Below are 20,880 nucleotides of genomic sequence, written 5' to 3'. Positions count from 1 at the left end.
GGGGTAAATGTATAGCTCGATACAGCTCCGCTGAGTTTCTGTCAAAGGTAACATTCGTAGAGGTATAATTTTTTTTTAGTGGGGATTCCCGCCTATGAAAATGATTGGTGCATAAAGGTCTTGACAAATTATTCACTTTAGTCTATTAAAAATGTATGTTCAATGTTACCATAGCAAAGTATGTCTGATACATATCTACACATGATGGAAAATGTGTTGGGTTTGCACCTGCAGGTGGTTATAAGTGCACAACAAATCAAAGGCAGAAATCATTTCAGCAAGATCTCTGCTCCATGGCTGTTCAGTTGCATGTTAATTGATGTCCCCCCCGCATGACCCTGAAGTTTTTTCTATGTTACAAAAGCGGTGGACTTTTCAGTTTGGCCAAATATCTTTATGCTTTCAGAACATGGTGCCAGTCACTGACTGCTGCTGGGTAACGCTGCCAAAGAAAGAACGTAGCATGTAGCCGGATGCAAGTTGTCACATGATCGATTTATAGGTTAAAATTGTGGTCTGTCTGTACCAGTCGTTGTGAATTAGATTTTTTTTGTTATTATTGTCGTTGATTTCTCTGATGCTCTGGAGCTTGACCTGCTAAGAAGCAGGCTTTAGTCTGAACAGTGTGGGTTTGTTGCGTTTCTCGTTCCATGGGGAGCAGTTATGGCACTTTGTGAAGCCTGCGGGAAGTCTGGCCATTCTTTTGTCCCCAGCGAGTGTTGGTGGAGGCCACTCTGTTGTTTCTGCTCCGCGTCCTGTTCTTTCTGCACTCTACGTTCATAGGACTTCCTCCTCTGGCCGCCTTTGGGGAGTAGACCTTACAGGCTGCTTTTACAGCTGCTTTGGAAATTCAGGGCTCACACACCAGTCGGACCAATTCAACAGTTCCTGGCAGCTGTGGTGTTCCACACTGGTGCCAGTGTAGCACTTGCCAGTGGGGGGAAAAAGAAGCTTCTCATAATGATGTAGATGCTCTAATCAGGTCAAATAGAATAAGTCCCAGCTTAGGCAGACACTGAAGCATTTTTATAGCTTCTAATATAACTGACTTACTTGCTGGTCTTTGTTTTATGGGGCCTTAAGCCTTGCTGAAGTGTAAAGGTCTTTACTGTAGATTTGCCTGGTTCTTAAGCTTTTGGGCCTGGCAAATGACCTTTTTGTGTAACCTGAATATGTGCCCAATGATTGCAGCAGCACAGCATGTCAGCTTCGTAGTTAAAAAATGACAGCTTATTCTGATCTTCAGAACCTAGTTAGAAGGGAAGTTGACTCAAGTGTAAAAATACTTATTCAACTGAATTTTGCCTTAACCACAGAGGAACCCCCCCTTTTTTATTCTAATCAAAGACCTGTGGTAGACATTTTGAGTCTTCTAGTTTATACAAACCCTCAGTGTTAAAGTTGTCCTGGTTACGGATCTGTGGCACAGCCTGTTATAGATAAAAGCAACTGTTTTCAGTGTCGTTACAGTTGACTTTGAAATGAAGGAAATGATGGAGCTCCTCTCCATCTTTGGGTTTCGGCGGGGAGAACGCAGACCCCTTCCAGCCCTGTCAAATCAAGCTCTTCCGGCTATGTTCCGGTTATGTAGATTTACATGGATGCAGTAAATACGTTTCAGAATAAAAGAAAGCAAGACAATGGGCAGCAGGTTATAATGGCAGAATAGCCTATTATCTCACGAAAGGGCAGTTTATACGATATACCTGCGGTACCTGTAGGTCTGGTTAGATAGGTGATGCACTGGGTGCATTTTCTGGACTGGAAGTCCTCAGTAGTGACTGGGGGAGGGGTGTTTCAGTTGTTGGTTGTGTTTGGCCTGGGGCTGGTAGTACATTGTCTGCAGCCGGTGGGGGTGTTTTAACACAATGAGGCCCAGTTTAAGCCTGTGTGGGTTCCATGTTTGTTTTTTCCAGTAGTGCAGTTCCTCTCAGCTATTGCACTGTGAACCCGAGGGGGAGAAAGCTTCACTGTTCACGGAGAATGGAACTTTTTTTAAACTCTCTGTACTGTCAGTTCTTTATTTTTCTCATTGATTTTGGAACTGTGGAATTGACTGTTAGCCTGTAATTGGTCCCTCGTTGCTTGGATTTCTGATAATTCAGCTGGCACTCGCTGGGAGCCGTCTCTGTTGGAGAGCTTGGCTGGGGAGCTGGGTGCCGTGGTGCCAGGCTGCCTCTGCTCCTCGGGCGGCCTGGGGGCTGTTGGCGCTCTGACGCAGCGAGGAGCATGTGGGGACCTCCAGCCTTGTCACCTGAGAGGCATGTGGCAGCTTCCCACCCCCCTTGGGTTGGGGGAACTGGTGACAGATTTATAGTATTTTGGTATGTCAACAAGGCTTTTGTTTTCTCATGCCCCCCCCCCCTTTTTTGAAGTCCACCTTTGCCCCCTGAGGAGGGAGATCATGGTGCTTTTTCATGACGGCCTTCAGTTCATTAGGCTTCACCTCTTCTCTTCTCCTGACCCAAGGTTTATCCAGGAAACGGAAACTGTGGGGCCCCAGGCTCTACAGCAGCCTGCAGACGGGGCCCTTGTGGTCAAGCAGGCATGTAACGTGTGCCATGTTAGTCCAAGCAGACATCTGTGTCTCCTTATGTGTATATAACAGTTTCGGAGTGTTACAGGAGAGTGCTGCTTGTTTGCTGTTTGCTTGCGTGAGAAAAGTGTGGGGGGTGGGCCTTTCTGCATAAGCATGTCGCAACTGTTGAGATCCCAGACCATTTATTGATGCTGGACCACCAAAGACGAGGCACAGAGGTGAGCCTAATCGATGACGCATGTTTGCCGACCTTTGGACCCAGGAATCATGTGCCTGTGTGGTGCTGGGGTGGCTGCCCAGCTTGGACTGGAGCGTACGTCCATGAAACAGGGTAAAGAAAGAGGTGACTCTTTGCAGATCGATGGTCAAATAAGTGTCCCGTTCATTCTCCATGCCGTTTGTCAGTGTGGCTGTATCAAAGGGCTGGGCTAGAGATGCTGAAGCGCTTATCCTGCTCCCTGTTCGTGTTCATCAGTCAGAGTGCCAAAGCTAACAGAGGCTGAGAAAGCGTTTTTCTGCTAATCTGCTCTGCCGAAGGCAGCGTCTGACTAATGAGGGAGCCCTTCTGGAGCTGCGTGCCGTCTGGCGCGCTTTTCCCCACGTTCAGGGGAGGGGGCGTCGTAAGAGACAGGCGTGGCAGCCATTCGTCCTGCCAGATAAGCTCCCGGAGCCCTCAGCAGAACGGCGGGGGGGGGGTGACCGCGGCGTGGATGCCGCCTGCAGCCGAATAAAGTCGGCTTGCCGCCGTCTGGCCCCGTCGGGTATCTGTCCCATTGACGGGTGGACAGCCCTCTAGTTTTTAGTCTACTCCTGTTCCATCCTCGCTGACCGGCAACCCCCAGAGGTGTCTCTTCACTACACTGCAATTTCCACAACACAGCAGCGACTGCCAGATGACCGTCCTGTTCTCCCGGCCTATATGGGCGCAAGCTAGCGACTCTAGAAAACTATTTATTGAAAATGTTTTGGTTTCTAAAAGAAGCAAAAGTAATATTTTCAACAATATGAGCTATATAGGGTAATATGTGTAGTACTGGCCACCAGGTTATACCATAGTGTTTCACATTCTTGTTTCCTGTAATGTGTTTTTTCTTCATTATTTTACGGCTGGTCAGTTTTTTGCTTAGCTGCACTTTTCGGTTGCTTTTCAGTTGCAAAGAAATGCCGTCTTTCCTTTGCAGGTATTGTATAGTTCTGCGTAGATTGAGATAATTAATTATCTGGTTTCCCCATTGTTATTACCATTGGTTATCAAATGGAGAAGCTACCTGAAACCGTACAATATAAAGTTCCTGTTCTGCGCTAAAGAGGAACGTTCTACTCGAAGCTGACGACAGATGGGCTGTCTGTGGCACTTCTTCCATACGGCCTCCACTTTCTGAAATGCATAATTACCTCCTGCCGTTTTTCAGATCTTTTTTCTGTTCTCTTTAGTAAGATCACCGAACATGAGATGTATTCGCGGCCGTGTTTAGTGCAGATACTAAGCCGCTACCTACATTTTGCAGAATGCTGTCGCAACTGTTTCGAATCCAACAGCTGAAGATATTGGGAACTTTTTTTTTTCCTTTTTGGACCAAATTCAGCCAATCTGGCTTTTCCACGCCACGCACTCAGTGACCCATACGTTTATCAGGCTTCCACAAACTGAGGGCTCAAAGCCAAGGCTGCTCCCGGGATCCATCTGTTTAGCCAAGAGCGCAGCCCGGGAGGTTACTGAACCCCGGCCAGTGGCTTGTCAGGGCGCGGGTGACAGGTGTACCCCATGGCTCAGTACTGAGGCCAGGCCTGCTCTCAGGTCTGCAGCCTGCCGGGTCCTTTTGATCTAGCAGACTGAAGTTGGATCTTCATCGCCTGCTTATTGAACACATGCAGACCCTGTTTGTGAACTGAGAAAATTCTGGGTGGGGTGCAGATCACAGACCATGGCCGCCTGCCACCTTAGTGTTAAATAACAGTCATGAGGAGTCGCGAGGAGTGTATGTCTGTGCTGAGCCTCGCTTTCCATGACGACTGCCAGGGGATAACGTCTGTTATTGTCATCCCTGGCGCCTGGCCTCGCTTCAGCCAGCGGGGAGAAAAGCATGCTGGGATAGCCGTGCCTCTACTTTTGGGCGCTTGCGCTCTCTCCGGGTTTGCACTCTGCTTCCACTGCGTGATTCGATTGAGGAAACTGCTGGCGGGGTGACGTCGCAGAGTTTCACTTCCCCCTTGCTGAGATGTTCTGCTCTCTCACCCCGGTCTCAGAAGGTCTGTGCTGTTGTGCACCTGGCCCTCAGTGCCTGAGTGTAGTATCGCTTTCCACAGCGTTTGCATTCCAGAGGTGTAGGTGTGCACACACAAACTGTTTGCTAAACCACAAGGAGGGCCAAGCCTTTGTATGTTTCTGTAGAACAGTCTTTCTGAATTAAAAACAATGGAAACAAAAGTTCCGGCCTGTCCAAAGCTAGCAGCCCTTGATAGTTATGTCTGTCTTCTGGGAGATGATGCCTCCAGCACTTAGCCAGGATATGCCTTCTTTCCCCAAGCAACTGTGAAATGGACAGCAGAAAGCAAGGCGGATTCAAAAATACAAAATGCCTGTCTTCAGTCTTCAGAGGGTATTACAGTTGTGAGCTGGTGTGCCATTGTGTTTGCGTCTATGGGTCTTTGAATGTGCCATCTGAAAGCAATCGCTGCTCTTAAAGGTGATATTTATAACCTGGGCGTGTTGGTTGTCAGTTAAGATTTCAACTGTATGAGGCTGCCAACTAATCAAGGGTGGGGGAGCTAACATATGGTGGGGGTTGTGGGCTGATGCGGTGACCCCATGCTGGACAGGTGCTGGGGATGGCTGATGTGCTCATAGGAGTGCCCCCCAGGGGCGAAGAGGGGGGAGGGGCACATGGCACCTGTTTGGTTGTACTCCCCCGAATCCCAGAAACACTCACTTTCACACAGATCTCTCTGTAGTGTCTAGCTTTCCTCTGAGCTGCAGCAGCCAGAGAAGCAAGGCAGGCGTCTGTGGTGAGGGAGTGAGGTCACTCGTGCCCTTCCTCATCAGATGAGGTTTTCTGCTTTAATTAATCTGCGTGAAATATAGAGATGGTTTAACTGTGGGTGTGAGAGAAAGAGGAAGGGAGGGAGGAGAGATGCAGCTCCGGTTGGACAAAAAGAGCCAACTTTCATCACTAAAGCTGCTATCTTGTTCTGAAGCCTGGTAGCTCATTGGGAGTGCTGCACCGCGGCGGCTGGAGCATGCGGCCAATCGGTGCATCTGTCACCCGAGTGCATCCTCGCCTCGCTGCTGCAGAATTGCGCCACAGTGCCGCAGTCCGGCTGGACCAGCAGTATGAGTCTCACGTTATGCTGATCAAGTGATTCTGCACAGGAAGTATAATGCGGGTCAGTTCATTGCTCTGATTAGCTCAGTGAACCTCACTTTTAAAACCAATCGGGTAAGTAACGTGCTATTTCTGCTCATATATGGGACCACGCGAGTTTGACTTTACTGCCCCGCCTTTATCACGTTGCTGAAGGTGGGACCTTTCTGCCTGTGTCCATAAAGGTTCAGCTCTTTCTGGTTTAAGTATAATACAATGACTGATACAGATTGTTGGAAAATTCTACCAGCCAAGACCACAGGCCTCCGCAGGTCTGATAACAGCTAGGATTTGATAATGACACACTTATCAGTAACCAGATCCGGGCTTTGCTTTGCTAGGTAACCTGAGCTCACGTTTTTGTGTGAAGGGGTCGGTGATTTGAAAAGTTATTTGCATGAGCTTCACCTCTAGAGATGTTAAGTTATGTTGTGTTACAGGTCATCATGAAGGCAGTATGTATGCCCAGTGTGGGAATAGTTACTCACAAAACTAATCCATCACAGGCAGGTGGAAAGTTCAGATCCAGAAAGTACAAATCCAGACCAAGACTTTGGTTCACCTGACCAATTGAGTACCCTATGATTCTGACTCTTCATACACAGTTGGTTGGTTGAAACAAAACATTGGTTTGGAGTTTCTGAACCTGAGCTTCCCACCTCTGTCTGTAATGGATTACTTTTGTGAGTGTATGTGTGTGTCATGTTTGAGGGGGTTTAGAGCTGACCGGCCAGAGGAAGAAATCATCCTGGACCTGAAGGAACATTATAAATGGTGAGAATTATCAGTCTGACTCCATTGACAGTGGCTGTTCATTCCGTAATCATGCAAATTCGTCAGAAGGTTTGGTCACATATCCCCTGTCTCTCCTAGAATCCCTGCTTAAAGCATCCAGCCTTGCGAGTTGTGAGCGAAAAGAGCCCACTTCAAGCTGAATGACCAGCTACAACATTTCTGTTTGCTCTTTTCATATATGTTGCCCTTGTTCAGAGCAACCCAGTCGTCATGGTGTTTGTATCAGACGAACATTTCTCATGTTATTTAAAGCCCAGTCTCCTATGCAGACTTGCATTTGTTACCATAATCTACTTCAACTGTACTCTGCTTTGGACAAAGACAGCTACTAAATAAAGAAAAGCATGACACATTTCTGTGCATATCTATAGTTGACTCTCTGGCAAACCTTGCAATCTTTACACACGATGAAGCATGCAGCGATGTGCAGGAACCGCAGTGTAGTTGGCGGGCACCTGCACCTCACTGGTTTGTACGAGCCGTTCATGCGGTCACCAGCCTGTCTGCCTTACCTTCCATCTTCTGCTCAAGGACAACCTACTATATCCCATTGGCGCGAAAATTACAACTGGCTCAGCCTCAAACTGCGCACTAGGCTATGGGATTATGGATAAGTACCTTTTACTAGCTGAGACATACAGCGACTCCTTAGTGATTATATTTTAACACTGAATTTGTTCTGCATTTGGATTTCTTTCCACACTTATTAGAACTTCTCAAATCAGATGAGGAATTACAGTAGAATTATCAGTTAAACTCATTGCTATTGTTCTGTATGATAGAAGTTCCTCATTAGTATTTGATAATTTATGGTAGCATGTTGTGTGTGTGTGTGAGTGAGTGACACAGAAGGGTGGTTAAAACTGTCACGAAAAGAATCTTTCTGGTCTTTCTGTCCCTGAATTGGCCCCAATTCCCCCAAAACCTCCCCCTGAATCAATGATATAGGGAGCGAGGCTTCGCAATTGAGAGCCGCCCAGATAGTCAATACCCATTAGCCCGGGGGAGGGGAGCTATAGGTGGTGGTATTGATCCTCCCTTCAGCAGCTACGGAGGGGTTGGGCTGAAGAAATTGAATTGCCTTAAGTTCCACGCGTGAGATGTTATGCCATTGTGGGAGGAGAATGAAAATGTGTAAGACAGTGTGACAGAAATGGATCATCTCCCATTATTCACGCACAGTTCATTCGGGTTTAATCATAATGACAGCCATAGACTGTCATGCTTCTTAAACATCTGGTCAGTGGGAGGGGAGGAGGGGGGAGTGCATTTCTGCAGCATATGCTTCGGTCATCTCATCTCCTGGGCTCGAGATTTGGGATTTCACGGAACTTCATAATCACTCGCTCTATCTCTCTCCACGTCTGAGCCACCCCCCCAGTCCCCCCACGGAGGCCATAAAAAGCCTGGGCCCTACAGCACTCCCACCAAAACATTCTGGGTGTTTCCATTGTCCCCTGGTGTGACGTAGGAGACAGTGAGGTGGGCGGAGCCATGGCGGCAGGCCTTGGTTCCTTTTTTAGCTGTGATGCCCAACAAGGGGGCTCTTTGTAGTTCTGACAAAAGCCGCATTGATGGCCAGGACAGCAGTCTGCCCTGCTGTGAGCTTTTGGGAAGTGGGCTATCTTTCAGCGTCCTTCGATGGCTTCTTATGGGCGTTTCCCAACCCACCAGCAGCCTAAGGAGGGGGGAGGACAGGGAGTCCCTCGCTGCTAAAAATCTCCTCAGTACTTGTGTGACTCTGTGGGTTCAATTCCCAGGATCAGAAGGTCGCTGGTTCAAATCTCTTGGTTACCCAAAGGTGAAGTCACTCTGCTAACACCCTTAGGCACTTGGGATAAAAATGTCTGCTAACTAGTTGGGCGCAAAATGTCACTAGAAACGACCAGAATAAGAAGCATCAGCATGGTGGGACCCTCTGAAACTAGAATCTCTGGTCCTTCAGATAAGTCAGATTAACCTGGATTAAAGGTTAACTTGTTATCCTTGCTAACCCTTTAAAGTCAGCCGTTTAGTTTGCCGTACGTTTCAAAGGTCCTGGACCATCCATCTTTGTTCCAAATAATTAACCAAAAGGTGTCTTTAATTAAAAGTTGAGGTTGGCAGCTCACCTACACCAGCAAGCCCCTGGTTAATGGGTGGAAGTGGATTTTCCTTAGGGCCAGGTCCGCCACAGCTTTCACGTCAGTAGCCTGCTCTCCAAGGCCTGATTATTTAGCTCTTTCACACCTGTTGTGTCACCATTGGTGTGCCTCTGGCGCACACTGCATCTCTCTCCCAGCCTGAAAGGACAGCTGAAGTGGCTGAATGGCCCTGTGTTCCGCGGCCCCGCTGCTGGGACTCGTTAAGGGCCCGGGCGGCACTTGCAGCAGAGTAAACACCCGCGACCTCCTCTTGGCCTCGCCTCCTTCATCGTCTTCCATGCAATACTTGCTGCCCGTGACTCTGGCAGGAAGTCGGCGCTGCTGATGTCAGCTTGTGTGGAATGGAATGCAGGACATAGATATTAAATGACTAGATGGGTTTTGTTCACCGGAGCAATCCTCAAATGTATGTAAAGGATGTGTTATTCTAATTAAAGGGCGAATGACCGATTTGTAAGAGCCTAGTTAGCACTTGACGTGACAATGCATCATTGTTTACTTTAGTTAGGTTTCCTTGACAACGACATGACCACAACTTAATGAAACTAGACTTTAGAATGATTTGAGGTGGAACTGGTGTTTGCTGGAAGTGAATTTCATACGGTAATTGATATGATTTATACAATAATCCAGTGTTTGGTGACACCTCATCATTGGTACACATCATATCATGGGCCCTCAGTGGTGACCACACTGCCTCTTTATGGTGAGTAGAGGTATGCCTGCAGTGCCTAGGTATGGTCTGTAATCGAGTAACCATGACAGCTATCTCGCACCGTGTGGTGCCGGCTGGGTGGGGAACCAGAGATAATATCGAGTTGAGAAAAGCATACATAGACGAGTCCTGATCTTGGGTAAAGCTACTCACCATGGTGCCCAGATCTTTTGAACATGGTCACCGGGGTGCACAAGGATCAATGTGAAAACAGGACATGTGAGTGCTTTAAAGTTCCACACAGAAACACCTAACCCCTCGTGCAGTGATAATGGGCTTTGGGAAGAATGTAATCTGAGTGAAATCACAGGAAGTGATGAAACTACACACTGAAAAGATACATTGTACCTACCCACACACATTCCTAAACAGATATATACACTGTGTGTGTTTGTACCCAAATCTATATCGCAGGCAATATATTTGACACTAACCGTTTTGTTGTTTCAGGGATGAAATCTGAATAGATAAAAGGTCAGAAAGTATTTAAAGTTAAAATGTTGTTCTGTCTCTGTAACCACGGTATCATGGCTTTATTGATTGTGTAAAACTTACAGTTGACAGTGAGATAAGCTGTTTGTTGACATTCCATTTTGGGGAGGCGGGGGTGGGGAGGGTGTGTGTGTGTGTGAAATTCACCCACACACTTACATTCACAATTGGTTAAGAGTGTCGCTCACTTCAATGTGTTCTAAGTCAGGTTCTCATCAGGCAGGTTGGGTTGAGTGTACACTTTCTCATAAAGAGGGAGAAGCCTCATGTCACACACACCACACAGACACACACACTAGGCAAATGTATTTCCCTAGATACACACATACATTCTCAACTCTCAGGCATAATTAAACGCACAAAGAGAGCTACAGCGATATAATCAATCTGCAGATGTAGGCGCAGGGAGCACGATTCCTCTGGCCCGCGCGAGGCAGCTTCTCTCCCACACCAGCACCTCCTCCTTTCTCCGTCAGAGATGCCACATGAATGGGCGTGTAGGGTGATGGCCAAGCATAATATGGGTGAACATCTTTCCTGTGAGAACTGTCTACGGGCCGTAACATGATGAAGGAAATCACCGGAGTCTCAGTATGTGACACTGTTCAATTCAACGTAAAGCTAGTTTACAACGTTCAAACTTCAAGAGCATTGTAGTAGTAACACCCAGTATTGAGGGTGCATGTAATTGCAAGTTAACACCCATCAAGACATACTTATATTCAATAACAACATTCTGTTTGGCAAGCCAAAAAGCTGTCTTCAGTCTGATGAATGTCATGCTTTTAATATCTTTAAGACCAATTTGATAAAAGTAAAAGCAAAAAAAACATCTGTAGAGATTTTCTCTGCTGGCAGTAACATTTTAGCGTTAAGCCAGGATGCGGAGCCTTGCTCATGTGGCTGCCTGACCTTCCCACAGGACGGGTCACCGGAGCTTCAATTAGGGCGTAACTGCTGCTTAATTGGGCAGTAATGGCCTCCGTCCTCCTGACGGTTTCACTACAGCGAGATGAATGATCCTGTTTTACAGCATTCCTCATTTCCCAAAGGGAGGGGCAGAGGCGGGACAAGGAGAAGCCCCCCCGGGCTTTCTGACAATTTTACGGCTTTTAGGGTTTTCTTCACCTTTCCTAATCGGCAAGAGGATGGATTCTTCAGTGTTGGATCCCGTAGTCCAGTGTTTCTCAACCTGGTCCTTGGGGACCACCAGACACTCCACATTTTTGCTCCCTCCCAGCTCCCTGCCAGACAGTCCATGTTTTTGCTCCTTTCCAGCTCCCTGCCAGACAGCCCACATTTTTGCTCCCTCCCAGACACTCTACATTTTTGCTCCCTCCCAGCTTCCTGCCAGACAGTTTCCATTTTTGCTCCTTCCTGGGACCTAGGAGGGGACCCCAATTTCCGGGTTGGGAAACACTGCATTTGTCAATACGGTAGAACTACAATAGTGTATTGTGTGGGGAAGATGGTGGCGCAGGCGGTATTGCTATCGTTCGGCAACTGGAGGGTTGCAGGTTTGAGCCTTCGTTCCTCCTGATTCCCTCAAAGTGTCCTTGAGCAAGACACAACCCCAAATTGCTCCCGTTGAGCAGGTTGGCGCCTTGCATGACAACCTCTGCCACCAGTGTGTGAATGTGATGCATGAAAAATGTGAAGCGCTTTGAGTACTCGTAGGAGTAGAAAAGCGCTATATAAATGCAGTCTATTTACCATTTATTGCCAGAGAAAGAGCTGGGGGTGAGATCCAGTAAATAACCATCCCTCCCCCAATATGGACATTTCAGCAGGTGTGTGGTGCTGTATCCACATTCTACCAGCAGCTGGGCAGAAGCTCTCATGTGGCATGTATAATTTAAGTGCCTCCTTCGTCCAGGTGTAAGGTAACTCGGAATTAAGTGTGCAGAGCCTGCCCCAGATGATGGATGAGGTCACAATTAAATTAGACTGGTACAAGTCCGTGATAAATGCATGAGTCTATTCTGTGCTGCTGTTAAAACAGAGAGTAATTTTAATATTTAAAATTGGTTATTTGACTCGTGCGCTTAACAGGGACTTGGTGCTACAACAATCTTTAAAATATATCGTAAATATAAACAATGAGCAGAGGGTCATTCTGTGGAGCATAAACCTAATTTTTATTATTGATTTACTGCCATTTAAATGCTCACTGTCTCACCCCTACAATCGATTTATGTTACAGAGAACTGCATCCTATTCAGTGCCCAATTTGTTAGTGGTTAACGGTTTGAGTGCTCCCTGATTTTTAGTGTGTCTAAGTGTCAAGCATGCACTTATAATGATTGCTCAGTTAAACTGGGAAAGTTAACTGTGAAAAATTTAGTGAACTATAAGATCTCCACAGATCCATCCATCCATCCATCCATAAAACTAACTACTTATTCTGATCAGAGCTGCAGGGTCTCTCAGATTTAATTTAAAACTTTTCTTTAGTGCTGGCTAACTTCCTCGGAAATTCAGTGCTAAATAATAGGCCCTTTATATATTTCGTTAGCGACTGTTCTCAGGCAGTGGGCCTCTAGCGAGGGTTGTGCCTAATTGCTGTGAAATCTTGTGGTATTGCATTAACGCTGTGAGGCTGACTTTACTGTCGCTCTGCTTGAAGAAGCGTTTCAGCAAGTGGACCGCCCCACCAGTCAAAGCAGGGCACTAGATCAAGGGCCAATGCGTCACCCCACTACTTCGTCTTTGGAAGGTCTCCGGCTCTTCAGACCAGCCTGTGCCAAGTCCAGCTGATATCTGACCATAGTCGACAGATGCAACAAAAAAATCATGTTGTGTTTCCTCATTCAGAGTGGAGAGAGCGCTACCCACAGGACACCACAAGACCGAGAGTGCAGATCCCCCTCTTGGCAAACTAGGGTCTTGGAATTTAGAAAGGGTCACTGCTGTTGAACTTCAGGAAATGTGTTTACAAAGCAAGAAGAAGTCTATAAACTCCAGTGTTTGGAACATCTCTTATAGTTTCCATCAACCTGGAATATCTGTGGAGTATTCTAGGATATTAAGAACATTAATACATTCAGCTATAAAAACATGACATACTTAATACATAAAAGCATACATATGAATAGGTAATTCTTCAAAATGCAAATTATCTTTAAATAACATGTTTACTCATCCTTTTCTCTGCCAAAATAGTACCAACATAGTGAGTAAACTTACTTACTATTGTTTATTGTTTGGAAATAATGGACAGTAGTTAAGTGTGTAATTTTCATTTGATTTGTTCTGCCTTGAGGCTAATCGAAGGGCCGGTCTAAGGACATGAAAGTGTTCTATTCCAAAAAACAGATCTGATTGTGAGCAGTTTTACTAAGTGCCGTACACAAGTCCCTTTGGCCTCAATGAAAACAGACTGTGCACCCTCACAGGATGCCATCAGCCAACTGTGACTGCATCCACCATCCAAAATATCCTAGTTATGGTGGTCACAAAAAATTTACTGGGTGGTCTGTTGGATATTTTTAAACATTAACTAGGAAAATAGGAGATGAAAGTGATAACCTACAGTTATGTCTTATTGTGGGTCAGGGTCAGTGTAATGACCAGCATTATGGTTATAATTACAGGTACCACAACTTAACATCAAAGCCTGGACCATCCACATCTGCGAGTTCCTTGATTATGATCTGACCAAATCTCCTCAGTTCTGAGCCGCAGGCCAGAAATTCCTTGAAAGCTGAAAATTGCTCAAGTCCGCAGATAATATGAGAATACAATCATTCGCCAAAAATTTGAACACGTAAGTAAAAGAAGTGAGGGAAATTTACTCAGCAATGCATCATATTGTTCGTGTATCCATCCATCCATCCATCCATCCACTTTCGGAAACCGCTTGTCCTATTCAGGGTTGCGGCGCGTTCTGGAGACCTATGGACACAAAGCAGGGAACAGCCCAGGATAGGGTGCCAACCCATCACAGGGCACACTCACACCAGTCAGTCAGTCACCATTAACTCACACACCATTCACTCACGCACCAGTCACTTACACACCCGTCAAGCACACACCAGTCACTCACTCACCAATCTCTCACACACCAGCCGGTCAGTCACCATTCACTCACACACCAATCATTCACACACTGTTCACTCATACAGGCACACCTATGGGCACTTTGGTAACTCCAATTAACTTAGGCATGTTTTTGGACTGTGGGAGGAAACCGGAGTTTCATGCATACAATGTAATAGCGAATGATTTTAGAAAACAAAGATCTGACACAAGTGTTTTATTAAAAATCAGGCAAAATTTCTTTCTCTGTAGCTTTAGTGAAATGTGTCCATTGTGCAGTCTCATCTATCACAATGGATGATTTTAGGTCATTTGATTTATTTATATAAGGCTTCTGGGCATCATGGGGCTAGCACCTTGATCACACAGGCCTTGTTTACTGGGCTTAATCAAAAAGTTTAAATGCAAAAAAGAGAGAAAAAAAATGCTCAAGTCATCTTTGCATAACTGTATACCACAGGACAGTTTGCGCTCTCCATCTTCTGAGACTCTCTTCATTCCAGACAGGTTGAACGAGCCACAGAGGAGCCTGTGTTTATTTGGCAGGTTCCCTTGACGACGGTCGGCCACAGCCAAAGCAGCATTATGACTTCATGTTGTCTTGAAATCTTGCATCATTTCCACTTTGAGCTTGTGGTGCGTTCATGAGAGGAAGCAAGGAAAAGGAAAGGGACATAAATGAATCACGTTTACGAGACAACTGAGCAAAAGCGTCCTGGACATTAGAAGTGAGGAGGCATGAACACCTGGCGCCTAAACAGTCTGAACTGAAACGTGGCACCTGGCTCCTACTCCATTATAGCCTTATAAATCTTAAGCCACTAAGTAACATTATCTATAGTAGCAGAAGAATCCTATGACTCATTAGGATTTTTTGAATATGAGTCAATCTCTCTTCTGTTATGAATTTAGACCTTGTAAATAAAAATAACTAGTAAGAAATGATGGCCCTACATGAACTGCCACCTTAATGTGGTGGAGGGGTTTGTGCGCCTCTGTGATCCTAAGAGCTACGTTGTTGGGGGTTATTGCTCCTGGTAGGGTCTCTCAAAGCATATTGGTCCTTGGTGAGCAATCAGAAAGTGCGATTCAGACATCCCCTATGAAGGAAAAGAGTACGGACCATGTAACCTCACCTAGATGAGGGAGACCAGAGCTCCATTCTGGAGCCAGACAGGGAGGGGGGGCTCAAAGGCGAAGACCTGGTGGCCAGGCTTCTATCCATGTGGTCCGGCCAGGAAAAGCCCGAAAGAGTAAAATGAGTTTGCCCTCATGTGGGCCCAATATCTGCGGGGCATGGGGGTCTGGTACAATGTGGATCAGGCGGCAGTCGAAGGTAAAGGGTTGGCTGACTGATCATCTGCTACCAAAACTGGCTATATGGACTTGGAATGTAACCTTTCTGGTGGGAAAGGTGCCTGGGCTGATATGGGAGGCAGGGAGATACCAACTAGATATAGTCAGGCTCACCTCAATCTATGGCTCAGGCTCTGGAACCAAACTCCTGGAGAGGGGCTTGACTATTCCACTCTGGAGTTGTCCTGGGTGAGAGGCACTAGGCAGGTGTTGATTTATTTATAGTGCCCAAGTTTGGCACCAAAACGTTGGAATTCACCCGCTGGTGAATGAGAGTGTTGCCTCCTTTTGACTGTCAGTCGGGGGATAGACACTGACGGTCGTCTATGCTTGTGCACTGAAAACCAGTTCAGAATGTCCAGCCATCTTGGATGGGGTGCTGGAAGGAGCCCCTCTGGGGGCTCCATTGTTCTACTGGGGAACTTTAATGGCCATGTGGGTAACAAGTGAAACCGGGAGCAGTGTGACTAGGAGGAATAGCCTGTTCTATCCAAACCCAAGCAATGCTCTGTTATTGGACTTCTGTGCGAACTGCAGATTGTCCATAACAAACTCCATGTTTCAGCATTATGGTGTTCATAAGTGCACCTGGTTCATAAGATCACCCTAGATTCCAGCTCGATGATTGATTTTGTATAATCAGATCTGTGACTGTATGTCTGGGACACACGGGTGAGTAGAAGAGCTGAGCTGTCAACTGATCACCACCTGGTGGTGAGTTGGATCACCTGATGGATTAAAATGCCAGGCAGACATGGTAGACCAAATATATAGGTTCTTTGTTAATAGTTATATATGTAGGAACACCTACTCCAAAACTACTTAGACTTGTACCTGGATGTTTATTGTAAGCTAAGTCTAGCTGCACTTACGCTTAGTTGACTCCTTGTCAGTGTGAATGTTTAGATCTGTGGAGATCTCATAGTTCACTTTTAAGTCACATTGGCTGCTAGATATGTAAACGTAAATGTAGATGTATACTGAGGGTGTGCTGGGAACGTCTGGTAGAGGCCTCTGTCCAGGTTAATCTTCAGGTCACACCTCTGGCAGAACTTCTCTTATACTCCAAGGGAGACTGGAGACATCGTGTCCAAAAGGCTAGTATTGTTACAGCGCAGCATGGTGCATGCAGGAAAAAAAAGGTGACGATCCACTTACGGTTGCTAGACAAATAAGGATTTATTGAATTAAACACAACTTAAAAAACACAAATTAAAGGGACCACAAGGGATCAAAAACAAACGGGGAAGAATAAGAAACAACTAAAAAGCCGTAAAACAATAACACCAGGGAAAAGCGCGACACAGGGAGCCAGACTAAGAAACAAACAGAACTCCCAAACACAGTAACATAAGCAATGGCAGATTGAAGAACTGGTGAGAGCAGGCACTTAAATACAATAGGCAATTGGGCTAACGAGATGGGGAGCTGTGGGACATCAGACAATTAACCAATCAGAGGCACAGGAGAACAAACAAGCAACAGGTGAAACAAATTACCACAGACAGAAACAAAGGAACTGAACAGGCACCGAAATTAGGCCATTTAACCATTAATTCGAACCCATGACTAAGAGTTGTAGTGTTTGCCACATGCTCATCCCAGTCGGGGGAGCAGGGGAAACACATAAGGGCTGAAGGACAAAAAGGGGGAAATTGGCCAAATATGGAAAGGTCACAAAAGGAGGGGTCAGAAGACACCAACCTGACAAGTGTTCCCTGCCTCCATTGCTGATGCGGCTGTTGGCACCTGTCATGGTAGCAACCCCTGAACTCGGTATTGGAGACCAGCAATAAAGGGCCATCAGGCTGAAGAAGGAGGCCTTCTGAGCTTAGTTTGCCTGTGTGACGCCTGAAGCAGCTGACAGGTACTGGCAGGCGAAGCGGATTGTGGCTTTGGCAGTTGCGGAAGCAAAAACTCAGATATGGGAGGACTTTGGTGAGGCCATGGAAAATGATTTTGAGATTCTGGCAAACCGTCAGATGTCGGGGAGAGGGAGGAGACAGGTCTTTAGCCCTGCTGTTTACAGAGAGGATGGAGAGCTGTTGACCTCATCTGGGGATACAGTCTGGTGCTATGAGTACTTCAAGGACCTCCTGAATCCCACTGATATGCCTTCCTTAGAGAAAGTAGAGTTGGAAGACTCAGAGATCTTAGGCTGTGGGCAATGAAGGAGTTGGAAAAGTCTTCTGTGGTAAGGTCCCAGGGGTAGATGAGAGTGGCCTGAGTTCCTGAAGGCTTGTGGTGTTGTGCTGTCTTGGCTAACATGCCTCTTCAACTTTGTGGAGGTTAGGGACAGGTGCCAGGGGCAGACAGGGGTGGTGGTATTAATCTTTCCAACATTAGGGGGATCACACTCCTCAGCCACCTTGGGAAGGTTTATGCATTGATTAATCTTCAAATCCAGGAGGTGCAATGTGGATTCCATCCTGGTTGTAAGACACTGGACCAGTTCCTTATTTTGTAAGGATTCTGGAGGGTTCATGGGAGTTTGCCCAACCAGTCTACATGTGTTTCGTGGATTTGGAAAAGGCATATGGCCGTGTCCCTTGGGGGGTCCTGTGGGGAGTGCCTTGGGAGTTTGAAGTGCAGGGTCTGTTTCTGGCATTAGGTCCCTGTATAACTGGAGTGAAAGTTTGCTTCACTTTTGCAGCAGTAAGTCAGGCTTGTTCCTGCCAGGGCTGCCCTTTGTCACCGATTCTTTGTAATTTTTATGCACAGAATTTCTAGGCACAGCCAAGGGGTGAAGTGGGTTCAGATTGTTGACTTCACTGAGCTGTGACCTCCAGCGTGGGTAGTTTACAGCTGAATGTGAAGTGGCCGTAATGAGGATGAGTACCTCTGGTCATGGTTCTAAACAGGAAAAGGGTGAAAGGCCCCCTCCAAGTGGGGGATGAGTTGCTCCTTAAAGCGGTGGAGTTTAAGTATCTCACGGTCTTGTTCCTGAGTGAGAATAGAATCAGTGCAGTGTTAGTAGTGATACTAGACTAACAAGGTGGCTTGGGCATCTACCTTGGGGAGGTGATTTGGGCATGTTTGACCGGTAAGACGTCCTGGGTCTTCCCCAAGGTATGCTGGAGAGATCTCATGGCTGGCCTGGGAACGCCTTGGTATTTCCCTCGGTGGAGCTAGAGGAGGTGACTAGGGAGAGGTAGGTCTGGGCATCCATTCTTGGACTGCTGCCCCTGCAATCTAGACCTGGATGAGCATTGCAAAAATCAATGGATGGTTGGATGGATGACTGCATAGTAACAAATGAATGCCCATTAAACTTGCTTCTCTATGTGAAAAACAATTCTTTCATACATAATCACTGCAGTTCAGGAAGCTGCCATTTCTTACCCCACCCTGTGTTACAGCCAGTACTTAGTCTGTGCTGTATTTCATGGACACCTTGGCCTTCTGATTCATATTGGGACTGGGAAAAAAGTCTTGCTTCCCCTCCTCATCAGGCTTCTGCTGACTTGTAAAACACTTAGAACACATTATGAGTCCATCCGTGCCATTTTGTTACCTACAGCAGCTTACTGTGCGCAGAGCTTTGACCACTTAGTAAATGAGTGAGAGATGTGAGCGTGCGGGGTCTGTGCATATGCACTGCCCATCATTATATACAGCTACTGCATTCCAAGGTCAGCAGCTATGAACATCCCTGGGCAGAGGTGAGATCTACTTGGTGAGATTAGTGCATTTTTGTGAGGCCGTGCCACTCACCAAACCAGCACTGCTTTGAGAGGGATGGGACTGGACCGAAAGCAGGATAGTGACATCCAGACCATAATACTGATTTATTGCCGATGGCAACCTTCACAGGGTCATTCAAGACCATGGCTCTCACCTGGAGAACAGTCCTGCGTTATGACAAATCATAACCTGGGGAGTAGAGCCTGTGCTCCTCATCTCCTATGCCAACAACGTCTTGAAAGCAAGGTGGAAGCATGTGGGAAAAAACAGTATAAATCTCTGTCCGCAGCCCCAAAACCCTCATACTCCCAATCAGACAACCACTGATTGGGCCTAGAAGGTGCAGCATCGCAATTCACCGTTTCCAGATTATCTGGGCTGGTGAGCAGGGAGCCAGGTTGATATCATAGGGTGAAAAAAAGTCAAATTCAAAAAGAGTTGGTTTTCATTTAAAGCATTGGCCAATGTTTGGGAGACTAAAGAAAGAAAAATGTTCAGCGTTTCCTCTGCTAATGTTTATTGCCAAGGCATATTTATCTAAAGAAAGTTAAATATTTTTTATTAGGTTCTGTTTTATGTTTACATCTACGGATGAAATAATGGCAGAAGCGAGGCACATTCCAGGCAAAAGAAGACCTCCATATTTTTACTATTCTGTCGCTTTTGCTTGATGTATGACGTTGCTCAGCACGGCATGCCCTAAAGAGCACTTTCTTGGTCTCTGGATGCACCAGTTCTCTACAAATTGGCAAGGTTTAGCATTTAGCTCAAGTGCATTTGGGCTGAAGAGAGTCTGATTGAACTTCAGGGCTTGGCTCGATGCATTGGTATAGGTCAACTTACCTAAATATCTCTAGCTCATTGTGGTTTTGGCTGCTGTTATTTTTGCAGCTCTTATTCACATTTAATGTAATGCATTCCACACCATCACAATAATAATAAGTAACAGAGAGCTGGAATCTACACTACCAAATATGGGAGGGAGGCAAAACGACTCCAGTCTAGTCTAAAGACAGGCCAATGCATTGTCCTGTCTCCGTTTCCTTATTTTTTTGTGCATTGTTCAAACGCAACTGTGTCAACATCAGCTCTTAAAACACATTAATTGAATGAGCTCTTCATTATACCTCTCTCTATATTACCCATGGTACTGACTCGAGCTTAAAACAATGCTACATTAACACCGTAAGAATAATACCTTACAGTCTAGCAGTTATTCTACATCTTCTGTCCCGGTTGAGCAAGAAAGAATAGCAAGAGACTTAGTTAATTTGTTTGTGCCATCAACAGAGCTCCCCATGGCATGTAAAGAACTCTGTCCAGCTGTACTGAACAGTGAACAATAAGCAGCGTAAATCCTGGGCTAAAACTGTGCTGAAAAGCCCAGATAAAATCCCTGGTAATGAAAGGATGGTGTCTCTGAATTGCCCTCACATGTCCAATAAGGGAGACCTTGTCTCAGCTGGATTATGAAGGAATCATTAAATGGATAAAGTTGCAGTGTTTAACTGATGATGCCTGTTTTTTTTTCATGTTTCAGCCTTTTCCAGGGGCATTGTGAGCTTTAAGAAGGAACTGCACCAGGCCCAGTGTCTGCTGCTCTGCCCCGGGTGCCGGGGCTCTTCCCGGGCCTGGATGGAGATGCCGGTAAGGTGAGATGGCCGCAGTGGGTTTGTTTGGAGCTCTGTGATGTCACAGAGGCGGCTGCCACCGGAGCTGCAGGCGACGCTCAGGTTCCACGTGATGTCAGCAGCA

The sequence above is a fragment of the Brienomyrus brachyistius genome, chromosome 14, assembly GCF_023856365.1.
Source record: "Brienomyrus brachyistius isolate T26 chromosome 14, BBRACH_0.4, whole genome shotgun sequence".
In the NCBI taxonomy this organism is placed as follows: domain Eukaryota; kingdom Metazoa; phylum Chordata; class Actinopteri; order Osteoglossiformes; family Mormyridae; genus Brienomyrus; species Brienomyrus brachyistius.
This window is presented reverse-complemented; position numbering follows the sequence as displayed.